The sequence below is a fragment of the Cupressus sempervirens genome, chromosome 7 (assembly GCF_028749045.1).
Source record: "Cupressus sempervirens isolate cs-2001-9-10 chromosome 7, ASM2874904v1, whole genome shotgun sequence".
NCBI classification, from domain to species: domain Eukaryota; kingdom Viridiplantae; phylum Streptophyta; class Pinopsida; order Cupressales; family Cupressaceae; genus Cupressus; species Cupressus sempervirens.
This window is the reverse complement of record NC_143124.1, coordinates 101,120,667-101,141,049: the sequence shown is the minus strand read 5'-3', so window position 1 is coordinate 101,141,049 and position 20,383 is coordinate 101,120,667. Positions and strand designations below refer to the sequence as shown.

Genomic DNA, 20,383 nt, shown 5'->3' with positions numbered 1-20,383 from the left:
ATAAATCATCAATCAATGTAGCCATTTTTTAATAGAGAATTTCATATGAAGGGTTTTAAATAAGCATATTCCATCTAGGGAAAAATATATATCTAAAAATAATAGTTGTAGCTATCTAAAGCTATTGTATTTGTTTCTATTTTTGATGCCCAGACCTTAGCTAAGTTACTATTCTATAGGTTTGAGTGTTTCTCTAGATGATTTTTCCTTGTTAATATGTGTGTAATTATTTCATAAATTACAAGTAGTTTTTATCTATATAATAGAAATAAATTTTTATATAATATTAAGAGTATTTACTTATGTAACATAAGTATGCATATAAAGAAGAGTCTTAGTAATATAATTGTTGACCATCATTGATAATACTATTAGATTTTTGTGATTCATTTCAAATAGATTACAGAATTGACATTCATCTTGTCATATTTAGGTGAAAAGGAAATATAGTTTAATAAATGAGGGAAGCCATTGTATAGTGCATAGTGGGCCTTTTAGTTTTAGTAGTAGAGAAACATTTAATATCCATTGAATGTATCTACCAATGACCTCAATTTTCAATAGAAATTTCAAAACAATTTATTTGTGAAAGAAAAACTTCCATCAACTTATTCTTCAACCACACTCTGATCCAACTTTACTTCTCTACAACTACAAAAAATCTTGTTCCTAGACTGGTAGTAGTAACTCAAATATTCTTAAATACAACAACCTACCGTCCAACTAAGCTTGGTGACAATAAATCTAGTATTATTAAATATGGAAACCAACCATTATAGTGAAGCAAGATTTGCTCACATGCCTAAGATGCCTTTCCAAAGTAATCAGTTTTCCTTCTAGAGAAAAAGTAGAGACTATCAAAGAGTTCAAACACCTCACTACTTGGTTGATGAATTGAAGCTATACCAATACACCCATCCTTGGCCAAATTCTTAATTTTTGGGTAGCAAAAAATGAAGATGTACTACAATTAACTATTTATCACATATTAATACATGTAGTTTTGAAATAGTGATAATCAATAGTCTACCCAATTAGTCATAACCACTAGCAGTTAGTATTCTATTGTATGCAAAGAACAATATGTTCATTAATGGAGTATTATGTGGTCTATGAGGAATATTAAAAAAATCATTAAAGCCCTCTATGATGCTATTCTAGATTCAGGATCTACTACTAATTAAGAATTAGAGTGATTAATTTTTACCTGTCTAAACCACTTGTTGGTTCATTTAGAAACAAAAACCTTGGCCTCATGAGGATTTCCAAGCCAATGGTAACTCTTCTCTTTTCTCCATCACTAATTCCCCTCAAATGTCAATTTCAAATAGGAGTGTTGACACATTCTTGAAGACTCATTTCAACAAGTGTAGACTCCACTACTATTGATTTCTTTGACTAGGGCATCTTATCAAGGAGTCTCAAATGAGCAAAGTATGCTATAGTCTCCCTCACAGTCAAGGTCCCAATCAATGTATCATCTTGAGTAACATTTTCCCAAAAGAAAACATAGGAGAGAAAAAAGTATTTAACTTCAAACATAAAAAAATTACCCAAAAATGACTTAGCCCAAGTTAAGTACTATTAAGGAGCAACCTATGATTAAATCATACTACTATTCTGAAGGAGAGATTTTTCTTCCAATCATTCATCTTGATAGATCCAAACTGAAATACATTAGCTACCAGTCTACCTGATTTCCACAAAAAAATAACAAATTTCAAAGCTATCATCAATACTATGTTATGTAACAAAATTCCATCAAGAATGCAACTCCATATAGATAGATATAAAAGATTGGAGACAATGAAGCAATAATTTCTACTATGTTTTGTTAAAATATTAACATCACAAAACTATTAGGATTTGCAAGGCCCTAAATTTATCAAGAAGTTTTGTTTAGTAACAATCCTATTATATTATTACAAACTATATAGGATGTTAAAATTAAGTGAGAAATTAAAAGAAATTAGAGATTCACTTTAGGCACCCTACATATAGGAAAGAATGAAGCCTTATGTTGATATGAAAGAGGTGCTCTACAAAAGGCAAAGAGTGGATACCAAAAAGAAAATAGTAAGATTTAGTGGTTTAAAAACACCCAAAAAATATATTATCCTCTGAGTATAGAGAACAATGGTTAAAATGTGTAATTCTTTTTATTTCCTTTCTTAAGAGAGCAAGGGTGGTGTGCAAAGGACTCCTCCCAAGTTTGGTAGAGATGGCCTTGTGAGTATGAGAATTAAAGTCATTATCATTTATAATAATTTTGAAATCATATACTTCAAATTAATGGTGTGTGAACAGTTGCATTGACTTACACTTAATTTCAGATACAAAGTGAGAAAGCTTGAGTAATGGATTTTCCATTGAGGGAAGCAATGGGAGACATTGTAATTCGTGAGTGTGATACTAATGTTTCTAGTGAGACATCCCTTAGTTGCAGTGAAGTTTGAATTTTGTATTCATTTTTGATAAATGATGTAATCCGTAGAAAGTTGGCACTCATATGTATTATATTTACATGCTATAAGTATTTTTTTTATGGTAATGTTTATATTTGTCTTATTGTCTCATCTATGTAGGGGAGGGTTCAATATAGAATTAAAAATTCCACCCAAAGGAGGATATATTACTACCTTGTCAAAAAAAAAATTGTTGATGGGGGAAAGAAGTTTTGTGATATTGTAAGAATGAACCTGCATAGGTTGCAAATTCACAATCTCTCATTTATTCAGGCACCTTGCCATGGGCAGCCTTTTACAAGAAATAGCAAGTGACATTATTATGAGTCAAAATCAAAAGGATACACCTTTAAGAGGGCCACAAGTGTTGATTACTAGATGAGGATAAGGTCTGATGCCCAAAGCAAGCATTTACAAAAATTCATATGCAAACTGTACAAGGTCTCCTCAGTTGAGGTCGTTCTAAAAAAGGGTTTGGCCAAGATTGAAGAGGAAATACATTACTACGAGAGTGATTGGTTGAGGAAGGGGAGATTGAAAAGGGTTGTAGCATTGGTGAAGAGAAGAGAGATCATGGTATGATCATTTTGATATAATAGCTTGTTCTTTACACAAAAAATCTATGTAAACATGTGAACCACTTTAGAGAAATTTGTTGATATTCATTAAATCTTTTTTTGATAGGGCACTCCATCTTTAGTAGATACGAGTTTTGTAGATTGTGTTGTTAAAATATTAATATATGCACCACCTTGTACCTCAATTGTAGTTGATAAGAGTTGCACACAATGATCTCGTGCATGACAGAATAAGTCTTATAGAGGGAAAATAAACTTTGTAAGTGCTGAAAAAATATTGACTTTGAGGACAATATAAGGGGGATCCCTTCTATTTCTAGAAGTGAGAGGGTGGATGAATGAGGAAAATAAATGTTATTTTTAATTTCTATTGGATCAAATAACATATTAATTTATTTTTTTACCAATCATACATTTAGTGGTTGTGAACAAGTTGGTTTGATATCTAAGAAATGGAGCAAATGATTTATTCTATGTCAGACATCTACTACAAAAGACACTATTACAACAATAGTTGAGTGTGAAGACAAGAATTTTATTTCTCTCCCGACTTCTACATGTGAGTATGTTAAATCGACATCGATGAAATGTAGGAGTGGTAGTAAGTTTTTGTTAAGAAAGTACACAGAGGCAATGTTGGTTGATGAAAATGCGATTGAAGTTTTGGTAAGTAGCATATGGTTGGCACAGGTAATGTATTATTTAGAAAATAAGTTATTGGTGTTTTGAATTTCATTAGAACCCGCTCCTAATTGTAATGGTGGTGTTCAGGGTTGTGTAGGAAAAAATCCCATAGTTGAACATCTTGAAGAAGCGGTATGCTTGCATTCAATTTAGTGATTGGTGGAGACATTAGTGCAAAAAATTTTGATAGTAGCATCCATGAGACTTAATACCTATATTATTTGGTTATTAGTAATGTAGGTTGATAGTGGTGGTATTTCTTTTAAGACTTGATCCATGATGGAAGCCCCAGATGTAGATGTATAATGTATTTTGGATTATTTTACAAAGGGAGATTGGTTTAGAGTTGGTTAAAAGTATAAAGTTGTGTCACCTTTCAGGCTGACTTATCAGAATGACTAAATTTGAATATTTCTATGTAAAATTAAATTTTTTTAAACATATGATCTAGATAAATTCATTCTAGCTAAGTTATATATGGTCTCACACTTTTCCAACTGGAAATGTCTATTAAATACATGTTTTATACTAGTTTGTATCCAATTACTAATGAAATAAAATTATTTTAGAAAAGTGGCCTTTCAATAACTCCTATTTAATTTTTATGATATTTTTTTAATAACATATAAACACCATTTAATAGAGCTTCGAGTGAAAAATATTCTCATGTAGAGTTTGTAGTGTTTTAATTAGATATAGTATATTGAAATTAAAAATTTCCAAAACTGCGTATTTTAATACTTGACAAGATGTGAGTTTGGAGAAAGAAAAAAATATTAAATCATATCAAAAAAATCAAAAAGTTATATGAAATTCTGGAGGATAGCTTTCTCTTCTAGAATGTATAATTTTTCTCCTGGTTAGAATAGATTTGTTTTGAAAAATGTGGTGGGAGATGAAAACTATCAATTTCAATCCTTATAAAGAGAACATATAGTTCTAAAGAATTTGTTTTTATTTTGTATTGTTCTAGATATATATGTTAACTATAACATAGTATGAGATCAAAGGGAACTAAGCTTATTTGCATATGGTTTTGTGGTGGGAACTAGACCCCTAATTTTTAACTTTTTTTGACACCTAAGAAATTATCTATAAAAATTAGGAAAATATATCAATTTCTTATTTCAAATAATTGTTAAAAATTAGAGTCCTAAAATTCATCCATTCCTACTCATTTCATTATTTTAAGTCATTTCCAAATTCAAAAAAAAAACCAATTTTATGTCATTGAAGGTGAACAATTATACTTTTGTTAGCCTTTCCCTTTACAAAAGGGTGACATAGGTTTGTGCTTTTACCTAGTTAATGTAATTTGAGAAAACATTTTTCTACTTTTTGTGGGCTAGGACATAGCAAGGAGAGATGTTGTGATGTATTATGATTCTTTGGTTGAGTGATCCATAAGGCTAGCTGGAACTATAAGCTCGCACCCATCAGACAATCAAAAATTTGTACCTTTGGAAATAGGCATGGAAAGTCAAATAGATGCTCAAGATAAGTTGTAGAGTCCTTGTGAATTAGTAAAAGTGATAGATGTATCCTTTATTTCTATTTATAAGTAACAATAATCATAATTGGGACAAACAACCTAGGTTTCCTCTAAGCATATTTTACAATTCAAGGGAGTGGATGATGATGAGGGAGGCAAAGAGGAAGCTATTCTCTCTTATGCTATTGGTCATCATGTAGACCTGCAATATTAAGGTATATTTTTAGGTAAAGGTATCATCGAAGGTTTGGGTAGTGGTGTGATGTGCCACATTAAAACACTTTGTGCAAGGCCTACAAAAGTCAAAATTGTAGAGGCTCTTGAGCTGATTACTAGGCTACCGTACCCTCATTTTTCTTTGAATTTTTAAGCAACTTGTTAAATTTGTTTGAAGCGGGGAACATTTGTGACCTATCCTCTAATACAAATTTGGAGCAATGTAATGTATCATTACCTCTCTTTTGTTTTTGCCCAATCTTATAGTTATTGATGTCTGCATATATTGATCATCATTTATTTGCAGGCTACACTCATCCAACTTCTATACATAAAGTTAGGGTAAATTAAAAGTTACATTGAAGGTGGTCAGAGAATCCAATGATCACCTTCCTATCCCTAAAAGGATGTAGCCTCAAAATTCACATGTTAGGTATCACGCCTCCAATAGTGCACAAGGACCCCAAGAGGCGTTGTAGTTTTTATGAAAGAATTTTTTGTGTTTCCCAAAACAAACAATGGAGGAGGTGTAAACTAGCAGCAAAACATTGGAGATTACTTTATATGCCATCATAACTAGCAATGGTCTCTAGTTTTTCATTGAATAGTGTACACATTGTTGTTAGTAGGGTTACTAAGCATTGTTGATTGCATTGGTAAAAATTTTCCCTTCTTCAATGAAATTGGAACTATTTCTTATTCCAAATGTCAAAAATTTCCTTTATATTTGTTAAATTGTCTACTATTTTAAGTCCTTATTTCCAGTTCAATTGGACCATTCAAACTATATTTTTTGATTTATGCATGTTGATTTGTTGCACTTTGTTGTTAATGTACATTAAGGGAAACCTAAATTTATCTATGCTGGAAATATAGATGGAATAAAGGGGGGGTGGGGGAATCAGTTACCAGAAAAATATTTTAGATCCCTTGGATGTTAAGAATAAAATAGATTACTACTGTCATTCGATAAATACACAGAAATTGTTGTAACTTAGTAAAAGTAGTGTGATTAACTTATTACTGATCTTAAACATTCATAGTGATTAGCTTGCAAGCATAAAAGAAATAACATGAACACAAGAGACACTGGGATTTAATGTGGAAACCCAATATGGAAAAACTAGCAATTGATTTTTACTCTTCTGAAGTGAGCCCTGTTAGAAGCCAACCTGGTTAAAGGTTACAAAACACACTGTTAGGTGTGACCTTGTTAGAGGATTTAATCACCCTATTAGGAATGGCCTTGCAAAAGGTCTTAAAACAATTCAATAGAACTATCACCTTGTTAGAGGGTTTAAAACTAGCTGCTAAACCAACTCTATTAAGAGATTTTGGAATCACTACTACAATGGTAAGAAAGTAACAATGGAATGACCTAAATGAGATGCAACTAAATTGCTGATTACAGATCTTTATTCTACTTCATGCTAGATCCTTTGTGATTGAATATAACTTTGCTACTCCTCAAGGATATCTGGACATCCTTCAAGTTTTCTCACACACTTTCCTTCTCAATCAATCAATATATTTGCATTCCCTCACACACTAGAATCTCAACTTGACCTTTCATTTATACCATTTAGAATATCAAGTCGACTCATTTATAAGTTAAAATGACCAATAATCATTACCACAGTTGGCTAGAATCAATACTTGAACTAATTAAACTTCATATACCAAATCAAAAAAATGTTTCATTGGCCAACCCAGCTTGGTAAACATTGATCCTAAAATGATTTCTTGTTTTAACCAATTGAAGCTTGCTTAACACTGTGAATTTGCAAAATCCTTTGGCAACTGAGTGAACTAAATTCACACTGACTCTGACTAACTTTCCTTTGTTAACCATGAGAACTTGGTGAACACTACTTTAAGCCATAATTTCTTCCGAAACTCGAGTGAGCTCAGTAGGCACTGTCTTTGTAGAGTAATCTCTAAGAATGCTTGGTAGATAAGGAAAATTGCCTTGCTGACCAAGTGAGCTTGGTAAGCACTGACTGCCAACTAATATGATATTTTTGTAACATCAAAGACAACACAAAATTAGACAATTGTATCCAATAGTCTAATCTATTTTTCATAATTGGTTGTTATCATACTATGGTTGTTCTATGGTGTGATTCTGCTTTATTTGTAATTATTGTCTTTCTAGTTGTGTATAGTCTATTGGTGATGACTAAATAGAATCATCTATTTTTATAGAGTATTATTTCAATTTATAATGTATCCAATGTTTATTTCAAATGTATAGTTACTTTTATCATAAATTTTTGAATACTTTTCTTCAATTTGATGGATGTTTTAATAAATTGGAGATGATTTGATCTTATCACTGTATTAAGTCAATACTTGTACTTCCACTGAACAATATTGACTAGGTATTTTGCTATTTTGTGGAACTTTTTCTATTTATTTTGATTTATTCTTAAGGGATTTTTTATTAAACCTTTTGATTGGAATACAAGCATAGTTATTATATGTTGATGTAGTCATGGATAGTTGCAAAGATTTCTATTGAAAGGAAGGTCCTAATTAATAACCATTTGATATTCCCATGGCTACAACTATAGGATTGTTAAAATCTACTACTTCTCAAAAGCATGGAAAGATGAGTGACTCGTCAACTAGGAGGTAATATAATAGTTTAGATGAAGTACCTGTATTGGGTGTATTAGATATTGGTGGTTTGTGGGGCTAGCCAATAGTCATGACAATGGGGGCAATGCAGCCTTAGACGATCTCACCCTGAATGACAACTTCAATAGCTCACCTTAAAAGAAACACAATCAAAATAAAGAGAAAAGTATATCTTTGTTGTTAAAAAATTTGGCTACATGTGAAGTAGATTATAAGCACTTAAAGTTGTAGAATGCTAAATTGGAGATGAAAAACAAAGAGCTCAACATATTTCTTATAGAGGTTAAGGAGAAAAATATAGAGTACTATCTTCAACTACATGAGTGATAGCTAATCAATCACAATTTGGAGGGTTCACTTGTTGCAAACAAGAAGATGTCCTGTGACTCAACCCATATGTATGAGGACATGTTAGATATCTTGAGAGGTTATATTGAATGGTGGAAGGTGAAGTACATTGACATGTCTAGTTTTCCTTTTGATAGAGAGAAATAACCAACTTCCACCCTATCTTCAATGTGCAAATGTGAAGGTGCATGAGGACATGGTTAGATGCATATATGTAATTGAATATTTTGAGCCACATGTAGTTGTTATTCATTTCAATGACAAATCTCAATTGTAGCAAATAATTTCGTATAAACCCAATGTTTTGATTTATAGACTAATGTCTTTTGATAAAAAGGAGACCATTGGCACTAACATTTGACAATTTGGTGCATTGATAACTAATATGTAAATGGAATTCCATTGTTATATACATATTTCTACTCTTATTTTGCAAGGACTAAATGCAATAGATGTCATGGATGGATCGAAGTTTTTTCTTATTAAGTAAATATTTCATATCAAATGACTTTTAATTGTAATGTTATATGATTTGCACTTTATTTAACTGAAGTGCATTGCTGCTCATTTCATTTCATACACTACATTATGTAAGAAATTGGAAATGAAGTATTTCTTTGCTATGAAATTGGTATGTTTTTGCTATGAAACTAGTATGTGTTACTTTTGTTTTCTATGGTTGGTTGAATGCAATGTAACTAACAGACTGGCATCCCCTCCCAAAACTTGAAGTACCCATCCTTGAGATGTGTTCAGACTAGGTACTTGAGTACTCAAGCACCCCCACCTCCACCATTCTACAACTATATCACTGGTGGAATGTTTCCTTGAATTTCTATTTGAATTTTGATTTTTGAATGTTACTATTAGGAATGTAATATGACTCTATGTTCAATGTCAATGGTTCAAACTCATGTTGCAAGTTTTCTATGTTCAATTATTTTAATTTGGTATGTTCTGTTGGGACTGAAAATTGCATGGTCAATTTCAATCACATATTGAAAATTTTGAAGAATCAATGCCCTAAAGTGCTTTTTATGCATATGTAGCCAGTTGTCAGTTCGATGCTTAGATGATGTTTGAATGGCTTGACACCTTTCATTTGACATATGCATGTGATCCAAAATGTTATTTTTCCATCCTATATCATTTGATAAAGTTCCATTTTGAGCTAGTGTCAAAACTCGCAATTTTGCCTAAGTGTCAAATAGTGACAGGTGGCACAATTTGTCTTTGAATATCTTTTACCTAGGAATGTGTCACGATTTGCCACTTTGGGAATGTTTGGTATGCATATCAAAGAACATTGTTCTAATTTTTAGCCCATTTCAAATATGTTTGACTAGGTTTTGAACCCCTCAAATTTGGTCATTTACTCTTTCATGCATTTGTGTAGTTATTCACAACTCTGGGAAGCCCTATTCAACTAATGATATCTTTGACCTAGTTGACCCAAATGAAGAGATTCATTTTGTATTGTGTTTTAGGGTTCAAACAATTCATATGTTCCAATTTTAAGATCATGATGAATCCATTTGATAAATTTGCTAACATGATTGAAAACTCAGTTTACATTGTTTTGTTATGACTAAGGTATCTAGATTGATCTGTACCCATATTCGACATGTTATAAGTTAGATCCAGTAATTGGTAAGCCTAAATGGATTTTATCATCATGTTGTGTCCTTGAAATACTTGAAGTATACCAAATCCCAGGTCATGACGAATCTATCTGCATACTTTCTTATGTCCATTCGTTTGCAAAAAATTACTCTTAACACATTTCCCAGTTTAAAATTACCATGTGCCTATTTTTAGAAATTTTTCTAATTCATCTTGTTATTTTTCATAAGCCCTAATTATGGATTCTTATCCTTTGAATGCCAAAGAACCTATATCCTTGTTTTCAGAACCCCAAGTGATCAATAAACTAGTTTGTAATGGCAAACCTAAGACCAGTTTATATTTTTTTAGCACTATTTTCCTCCAGGATAATTAAAGTATGGATGTTCGGAAATTAAAATCTTTTTGTGAGGCCTCTCCCCGACCCATCGTAGCATAGTGATGCATTACTCTTATTTTTGTTATCCGCGACTCGAGATGTCGAGACATTATCTGATGCTTAGAACATATTTTATTATTTCATGTTGTGTGATGTTATTTCCAGATATATTTGATGATTGTCATTTAATGTTCATGTATATGTATGTTGACAAAATCAGTAGATGTAAGATTGAGATTTGATTTACGATATTTCAAATGGTTAAGAATTATGAAGGGAGAAGAAACTTTATTAATGTATGTTTTAAATTATGAAAATTTCTGATACATATACGTTTATATACATGTGATTTTATGGGACTACTGATGTGTGCAATGAGTGTGCAGATATTTAGCCGAGAAACCCTACGGACGAACAAAATTGATCTCCATGTGCTAAAATTTGGAAACATTGTTCGTAATTATGCTCTTTCAGTGTCGCTTGACACTCGTAAAATGTTTATGTGCTTAATTTTCTAGTTAGAGTTGTTAGATAGGCCTATTTTATTCCTAGATTTTATTTTGTCTCTAAACCTCTTTCCTAAGGCTTTTAACATGTTTTTATTCTAACCATAGGGTGTGGGTATGGGTTAGGGGTCCTTTCCAACCCCTAAACCCCTAGCTTTGACTTTTGAGGGCACTCAAAAAATCCCTTTTTGCCTTTGTGCGAAAATTGCAAGTGGTTGTCATGAGTTGTCTTACCCCACCTCCTTTTAGGGTCTAACCATGGTGTAGGTTGAGTTAGGAGTTTCTAGAGTGGCTAGTGGGTGGAAATAGTTATTGCTCCTTTTGGGTGGTTGAGTTGGAGGCCTATTTAGAGGCCTTCCTTGGACTAGTGGTGGGGGTTACCCAATCTCTACATTTAGAGAAGATTTCTTGAAGCTTGAAGGAAGGAGGGATACTCTACTCAAATTGGTTCATTGCCATTACCTCTTTGCGAAGGTAGGAAACTCCCACCTCCCTTATTCAGCTTTTATGTTTTGTTTCATGTTCTTGTTACCTTGTTGTTGCTTTACTGTTGTATGGTTGTGGGTATGTTGGGAAGATTTGTAAACCTTTTTATTTTGGTTGTTTTCCTTTCTTGTTTATGTTTTCAATTTTGAGTTTCCTTGCATGGGTGTTTTGGTATTACTCACCCTAGGAGAGGGCAGAAGTGACCAATTTTGGGAGAGGTCTGTTTAGTTGGACTCCAACCTGTGTAGAGTCTCTTCTCAGGATGAGAAGCGGGATAAAGGGTAGGGTGTTATGTGCCCCTACCTGTCAGCACAAACCTGGTATGAGTATGGCAAGTTAAATGGAAGAATGGAAGTTCTTGGTTATTGGCCCCGATTGGGCATCTGAAATTGGTGTTGTGCTTGACTTCTCCAGTTGGAAGAATCCACCTCTCCCTAGTCTTGATTCATTGTGAATCCTATTGTGTAAACCATGTATGATTATGCATGCTTGATGTTCTTATGGCTCTACTTGGTTGTCACCCGATCAGTTATTGGTTTCCTCCATGGTTCTTGAAATGAGATTCAAAAGACATTACAAACTCCTTGATTTGGTCATGAAGAAAATTTGATAAAATTATTGAAAATTGGGATTGAGATCCTATTGTAAATTGTATTTTTTTTTAACCTTATTATATATGGCAACGAAGCCGAGTTTTCTTCCTGATTCTTTCCCGGCTGAGCCTTGAATCAGGTTGATAATAAAATAAGTGATTGAGTAAATTTACTTCTCTTAAAATTTTCGTATCCTATGTTGTCATATGAATGTGTATCAAAGATAAGATGCAACAATGATGTTCAATTATACATGATTCTATTTGTGATGTATGGTGATGCCTCTATTCATATGGACTGTAGAGAGAGATGTTGCTAATCCATGTAAATGTATGGTGTCTTTATCAAGTTTGAAATGATTTAGTTCATGGTTGATTGTGTTGAAAATAAATTTGCAAGAACAAGAAGGAAAGACTTACGTCAAGAGATCCAAGCTAAAATTGAAACATGATAGAGAAATAACTTTGTGTATTTTGATAATCCCTTCAAAAAAAAAAGAATGGAGCATTATCATTTTGATCTCTTATTTTCTCAATTGCCTTAAGACTAGTTTCATCACTATGTTATTTCAATTTTGCTCCATTAGTTATAATAGATAGTTAAACGAATATGTAGATGATTTTTCATGTAATGTAGGTATCATTGAAATACATGGCATTTGAGGTTCATGAAAGTTATTAAGCAGGAATTCATAAGAAATTTACGTAGATTTTGATGATCTTGCACTAGTTGAATTGTTGAGCATAATGCATAAAAAGGTGGTAGATTAATATCATTATGAATTAAAACACCAATTCTATAAGACTATGATCATGCGTGTAGCTTCATTTTTCTTTTATGATTGTTAGATCCTCATGATAAAGCATTGCATTATTGAACGGAACGAATAATTCAACTCTTGATAGATTCTGGATGTACCAAGTCATTATCGGTTTGACTAGAGAGGAAATTAATAACGTATTTAACCCTTGAATCAATCCATTTTAGAAGTGATAGAAATTGCATTGAATCCTACCTTAGTCATCTAATAGATTTAAGAGATGCTCTATCAGTTTTGTAAGCCATGAGAAATTTTAAGAATTAACTTGGGATAATGTTTGCAATATGTTAGTTCTTCAGTTTTGATCTAACTTAAAAAGGATTAAATCTACTTATCATACCATTCCTAAGAAAAATTTCCAAAACATCCACCTACAGGATGCTAGAAATTGTATTGGAGAAATAGTTCATTCTCTTGTTGAACAAAGAATATTCCATTTTGGTCCTTTATTTCAAAGTTAATTATAATCAATAAATTAATTGTGGATAACCAAAGTAACTTATTTTGGTCTTTAATATCCTTAATATCTAATTTTGCAACCATAAAACTTTATTACATAAATGCCCTTCCTCTTTCTTTAACGTCAGTTTGGAGGGAGGAATAAAGTAATGTATTAAATTTATTTGTAAGTCTAGCCATCATAACGATGATGTCACCCACGCATCCCCTCTTCTCGCCTTGGGCCAAGCGTCCATGAAAAGCACTAGTTCACGTTTCCTTGGGCTTGAAATGCATTAAGTTTTACTTATGCAATTTTATTTTTTTTCCCTTGGTTATCGCCTACCCTGGAGGCTCACCCTTGGTTGGATGGGAAGGCGTACCACTGACGTAGGTCAGTGAGTTGGGCAGCACGCTCAGCTCTTGGTAAGAGCGCAGACCGTGGGTAGAGGAGGTAGGGGCTGACGTGGTAGATAGGGGAGGAGGGTTAGGAGAGTTAGTAGGGTTGAGGGCAAGGGAGTTAGTAGGATAGAGTTAGATGTGTTAGGGTAGGTTAGTTTATTTAATTAATTTAGTTTGAGTTTTTTTTTTAATGTTTTAAATATTGTTAGAGTGTTAAGAGTTTAGTTAAGTAGTAGTTAGATTAAGATATAGTGTTTAGTTAGCTTGTAAGTTAAATTAGTTAGTTTTTTAAACTTTAAGTTTAGTTTTAGATTAGTTAGTTATTTAATTATGTGTTTTTAGTTTCTTTATTAATTTTTTTTATATAGTTAGTTTAAAAGAAACTTTAAATTGTTAAAGTATAATTAGTTGATTTAATAAAGTTTAAGGTTATTTTATGTTTTGATTAAGGACTTTTCTTGCAATTGTTAATATTTTTTTTTTTAGTTAGTTATGTTTAAATTTTGTAAATACTAATTTAGATAGTTTTAATTTAAATGTACTCTAATTGTTTTAACCTTTAATTAGATTAAATTTATCGATTAATTGGCTATTTAAATAAGTTTTAATGTAGGTTTGATTGATTTGATATTGCAAGTAATCTTAGATCTGAATTTATGAACATTGTTATTTAAGTAAGTTTTATTGCATATCATTATAAGTTAATGTAATATCATAATTTTATCGATATTAGTCTAATAACAAAAGTTTAAAAATTTTAACGATGTTATCATCCTCATGTTTAAAATCTTAGGATTGTAATGAAAGAACCTGTACTAAAAATTCAATCTCAATCATATCAAACTTAGAGCATGTTTAATTATTATTTATTCAAAAAAAAAATATTGTGTGTTTTTGCCCTCGTAGTTTGGGCATGACATTTTGGTATCAGAGCCAGGTTTCAACACTAGGAACCTTAAATCTTTATGCTTCCTAAACTTAACTCAAACTTTTAATTGTGTAGCTGCCGCCTGTTACTCGCAACCGGCGAGGCAGAGGTCATAAGACTGGGGGTGGTAGAGCGGGACAGGAGGGTGGACCACCACCACCTCCACCACCACCGAACCCAAATCAGGATATAATTGATGCACTCCAGACTTTGATCGGTGTAGTTCAACAGAGAGTGGTACCTATAGTTCATCCAGTCCAGCAGATTCCAGTAGTTGAAGCAGAGGGACCCGGAGGAGGCAGGCCCAGAGTCAAAGAGAGGACTAGGAATCCCCCACCGAGGCAGATAGAGGGTTAGGGTGATCACGAGGAAGAGTCCATACACCAGAGAGAACCCCCTTTTGGAAGAACTCCTAGGCATGTAGGGGATGACATCAGGGAATTGATACGACTCGGACCACCCTTGTTTACTGGTACCACTGAGGGTTCAGTAGCAGAGGCATCGTTGCAGAGCTTACAACGGTGCTTTGGGTTATGCCCTTATGGGAGTAATCTAAAAGCACGACTAGCAGTTCATCAGTTGAGAGGGGATGCCTCCAACTGGTGGCATCAGGAGGAGATCATTGGTGGAGTGAGGATGGACACCCTCACATGGGAATCTTTCTTAGAAAGATTTTGCGAGAGGTACTTGTCAGAGCATTTTCGGCAGAAGCAGATAGAGGAGTTCCATTCTCTTTACCAAAGAGGCCTTACAGTGGTTCAGTACGAGAGTAGGTTTCTCGAGCTCCTTCCCTATGTGGAATACATGAAGGATGAGAAACTATGGGTGCATCACTTTATCATGGGTCTAAATTTTTCTCTTCAGGGCCCAGTTAGGATGGCCTTCCCTACCACCTTCAGAAAGGCAGTAGAGATAGCACTAGTTGCTGAAGATACTCAAGGTAGGCAGGAGTGACGGGATCGGCCTCAGAACCAAAACTCCTTCCAGCAGAAACCTCCTTGGAAAGTGAATCAAAATTATACAGCAGGGTCCTCTAGGTGCCAGCAGGCTCAGCAGCCAAAACCCCAGCAGCAGCAGCAAAAACCTTCTTAGGGTTATCAGGGCTCTAAGCCTAAGCAGTGGCAGTCGCAGGGTCCTAGGTAGGATTAGAAAGTATAGGCCCCTCAGTCCCAGTTAGTGAAGACTCAACAGTCTTCTAGGGGAGGATTCAACGGATCTAGTAGGTCAAGAGGTACACAGCAGTCTGGGTCACAGGGTGCACGATCTTATTCTCGCGGACCATGCTACACTTGTGGTGGTATGGGTCATATAGCTAGGGAGTGTCCGCAGGGACAGGCATCCAGTGGTCAGAGCAGGGCTTTTTCAGAGCAGACAGTTGGTGACATGGGTAGATCCCATAGAGTTTTTGCAGCAGTTGACAACTGCCAGGCTGAGCATTAGGCCACAGTTATCGAGGCTATAGGTATTATACAGGGCCATATGGTTGTAGTTTTATTTGATTCCGGGGCTACTGACTCTTTTATATCTCCATTTGTGGTGGAGCGTTGTGAGCTAGTGGCAGTTAAATAGGATGTTAGTTGGGAGGTAGAGTTAGCCTTAGGAACCAGAGTGTCAGTTAGATCCATGGTGCGGAGTTGTCAGATGCTAATGGGAGACATGTCTACTAGGACTGACCTACGCATTACCCCTCTAGGTTCTTATGATGTTGTCCTTGGCATGGATTGGCTTTGTGCCCACAACGCCAAGGTGGATTGTCGACAGAAGAGGGTGGAATGTGTGGATGATGATGGTATCTCTAGGGAAATCTTTGGAGTGAAGAGGCCAGTGTCCCTTTGTATGGTTTCCGCTATGCAGCTTAGAGTGTGCATGTGAAAGGGTTGTCAGTTATTTTCTATCACTATCAGTGACTGAGAGGAAGATTCAGAAAGGGAGCCATCCCTTGATGATTTTCCAATCCTTCAGGAGTTTTCAGATGTGTTTCCTTCAGAGCTTCTTGGTATGCCTCCACCACACGCAGTGGATTTCCACATAGACCTAGTACCAGGAGCTGAGCCAGTTTCGAGAGCACTATATAGGATGACTACTCATGAGGTTAGTGAGCTAAAGGCTCAGTTGGAGGAACTCTTGGAGAAGGGGCATATTCGACCTAGTGTGTCTCCTTGGGGTGCACCGGTGATTTTCATCAAGAAGGATGGATCACTTAGGTTGTGTATCGATTATCGACAATTGAACAAGGTGACCATCAAGAACCGATATCCTCTTCCTAGAATCAATGATCTCTTTGACCAGTTGCAGGGTGCCCGAGTATTTTCAAAGATTGACCTAAAGTCGGGTTACCATCAGTTGAGGATTGTGGATAGTGATATCTCGAAAATAGCTTTTCGTACTAGATATGGCCACTATGAGTTCACCGTGGTACCTTTTGGTCTTACGAATGCTCCAGCTGTATTCATGAGCCTCATGAATGGAGTATTTCGTACCTTTTTGGATAAGTTTGTGGTTGTGTTTCTTGATGAAATTCTAATTTATTCTCATGATGAGAGAGAGCATGAAGAGCACCTGAGACAGGTATTGCAGAGGTTGAGAGAGAATTAGTTGTTTGGTAGCTTGTCGAAGTGTGCATTCTTCAGACCTAAGATACATTATTTGGGTCATGTCATATCGAGTGATGGTGTCTTAGTAGACCCATCAAATATTAGGGCCATCATGGATTGGCCAACACCCACCAGTGTTACTGAAGTGAGGAGCTTTATGGGGCTAGCAGGTTATTATCGACGCTTCATTTCAAGATTCTCTAGATTGGCACACCCCATCACTTCTCTTCAGAGGAAGGGGAAGAAGTACGAGTGGACAAAGAAGTGTGGTAGAGCTTTTGAAGAGCTCAAGAGAGCCCTCACGAGTGCACCAATTCTTGTAGTACCAGATCCTGTTGCAGATTTTGTGGTGTGCACCGATGCATCTTTAGATGGTTTAGGAGCAGTCCTTATGTAGGAAGGATGAGCTATTTCCTTTGAGTCTAGGAAGTTGAAGACTCATGAACTCAATTATCCTACTCATGACCTAGAACTAGCGGCAGTGGTTCATGCCTTGGTGAGATGGCGACATTTCCTTCTGGGTCATAGATTCGAGCTTCATTTCGATCACCAGAGCTTGCAGTACATATTTTCTTAGCTGAAACTTAATGCTAGGCAAAGAAGGTGGATGGAGTTCCTGTGTGAGTATGATTTTGATGTTCACTACATCAAGGGAAAAGAGAATGTGGTTGCAGATGCCTTAAGTAGAAGGCGCCATGAACTTTCATCTGTGACTACTTGCACCGACTTGAGAGAGCGGATCTTGCAGCACTTACCAGCTGATGAGCTTTATGCAGAAGTAAGTCAGTTAGTACATTCTTAGAGACCCTTGGAAGGGAAGTTTGCAGAGTATTCTTTGGAGTCTGATGGACTTTTGCAGCATAGGGGATGTATGTATGTACCTTCCATTGGAGGTTTGCGCGAGCTCATTGTACTTGAGGCTCACAGAGCACCTTATGTAGTGCACCCCGGTGTTAAGAAGTTACATGTAGATTTGAGGCAGTTGTATCATTGGCCAGGCATGAGAGTGCAGATTGCTAGCATAGTTGTGAGATGCCTCGAGTTCTAGAGGGTGAAGGCAGAGCATCGTCATCCTGGCGGGCTTCTCCAGCCGCATGAGATTGCAGTGTGGAAATGGGACACTATATCTATGGATTTTATTGTTGGTCTTCCTATGTCATCTCATCGCCATGATGCCATTTTGGTGATAGTCGACACATTGACCAAGGTTTCCCATTTCTCACCCGTGCATACTACATTTATAGTACGAGACATAGCTCAGGTGTTCTTGCAGGACATTGTTAGACTTCATGGTGTTCCCTGTAAGATCATATCTGACAGAGACTCTTTGTTCACTTCTTCATTTTGGAGAGAGTTGCAGTCAGCTTTGAACACTAGGCTCAATTTTAGTATAGCGTACCATCCTCAGACCAATGGCCAGATCGAGCGAGTGAATCAAGTTTTGGAGGACATGCTACATATGTACGTAATGGACCATCAGGTCAAATGGGAGGAATACCTTCATCTTTTTGAGTTTGCCTATAACAATGGGCATCATTCTTCCATAGGTATGCCACCATATGAGGCTTTGTACGGGAGACGGTGCAAGACACCCTTGAGTTGGGATAGGATCGAAGATCGAGTATCTATTGGTCCCTAGTTATTAAAGAAGATGGAGCAGCAGGTGACCCTGATTAGACAGCGCCTGAAAGAGGCACAGGATAGGCAGAAAAAGTATGTAGATGCGAAGAGGATAGATCAAGAGTATCAGGTTGGTGATAGAGTGTTTACTGAGGGTTTGACCACACAAGAGTCTGATTCATTTCAGAAAAGGCTCTAAGTTGGCACCCCGGTTTGTTGGGCCATTCGAGATCCTTGAGAGGATAGGACCTGTTGCATACTGTTTAGCTTTGCCACCTAGCCTGTCACGTATCCACGATGTGTTTTATATTTGTGTACTTAGAGGATACATTTATGATGAGTCTCATATTATAGATTGGGATGCTTTACAGGTGGAGTCAAACGGACAGCTAGCACTAGAGCCTATCCGCATTATTGCCCGACAGACCCTAGCACTTCGAGGCCGAGAGCTGGACCAGGTTAGGGTCCAATGGGATTGTTACAATGAGGTCACAACTTCATGGGAGGATGCAGCGCAGATGCGATCTCAGTACCCATACCTTTTTGATGAACTCCAAGAGGAAGTTCATGCCTAGTGGGGGAGGATGTGAGGCCTCGTCCCGACCCATCGTAGCATAGTGATGCATTAATCTTATTTTTGTTATCTGCGACTCGAGATGTCGAGACATTATCTGATCTTACAACATATTTTATTATTTCATGTTGTGTGATGTTATTTCTAGATATATTTGATGATTTTCATTTAATGTTCATGTATATGTATCTTGACGAAATCAGTAGACGTAGGATTGAGATTTGATTTACGATATTTCAAATGGTTAAGAATTATGAAGGGAGAAGAAACTTTATTAATGTATGTTTTAAATTATGAATTTTTTTGATACATATACATTTATATACATGTGATTTTATGGGACTACTGATGTGTGCAATGAGTGTGCAGATATTTAGCTGAGAAACCCTACGGAGGAACAAAATTGATCTCCATGTGCTAAAATTTGGAAACCCTATTGTTCGTAATTATGCTCTTTCAGTGTCGCTTGACACTCGTAAAATGTTTATGTGCTTAATTTTCTAGTTAGAGTTGTTAGATAGACCTATTTTATTCCTAGATTTTATTTTGTCTCTAAACCTCTTTCCTAAGGCTTTTAACATATTTTTATTCTAACCATAGGGTGTGGGTATGGGTTAGGGGTCTTTTCCAACCCCTAAGCCCTAGCTTTGACTTTTGAGGGCACTCAAAAAATCCCTTTTTGCCTTTGTGCGAAAATTGCAAGTGGTTTTCATGAGTTGTCTTACCCCACCTCCTTTTAGGGTCTAACCATGGTGTAGGTTGAGTTAGGAGTTTCTAGAGTGGCTAGTGGGTGGAAATAGTTATTGATCCTTTTGGGTGGTTGAGTTGGAGGCCTATTTAGAGGCCTTCCTTGGACTAGTGGTGGAGGTTACCCAATCTCTACATTTAGAGAAGATTTCTTGAAGCTTGAAGGAAGGAGGGATACTCTACTCAAATTGGTTCATTTCCATTACCTCTTTGTGAAGGTAGGAAACTCCCACCTCCCTTATTCAATTTT

At 35.6% G+C, this 20,383-nt stretch overlaps 1 pseudogene; it reads right to left on the bottom strand.

The window, feature by feature from the left end:
- Nucleotides 1-20,383, bottom strand: part of LOC149545691 (ABC transporter G family member 11-like) — a 66,754-nt pseudogene that overhangs the window by 27,177 nt on the left and 19,194 nt on the right.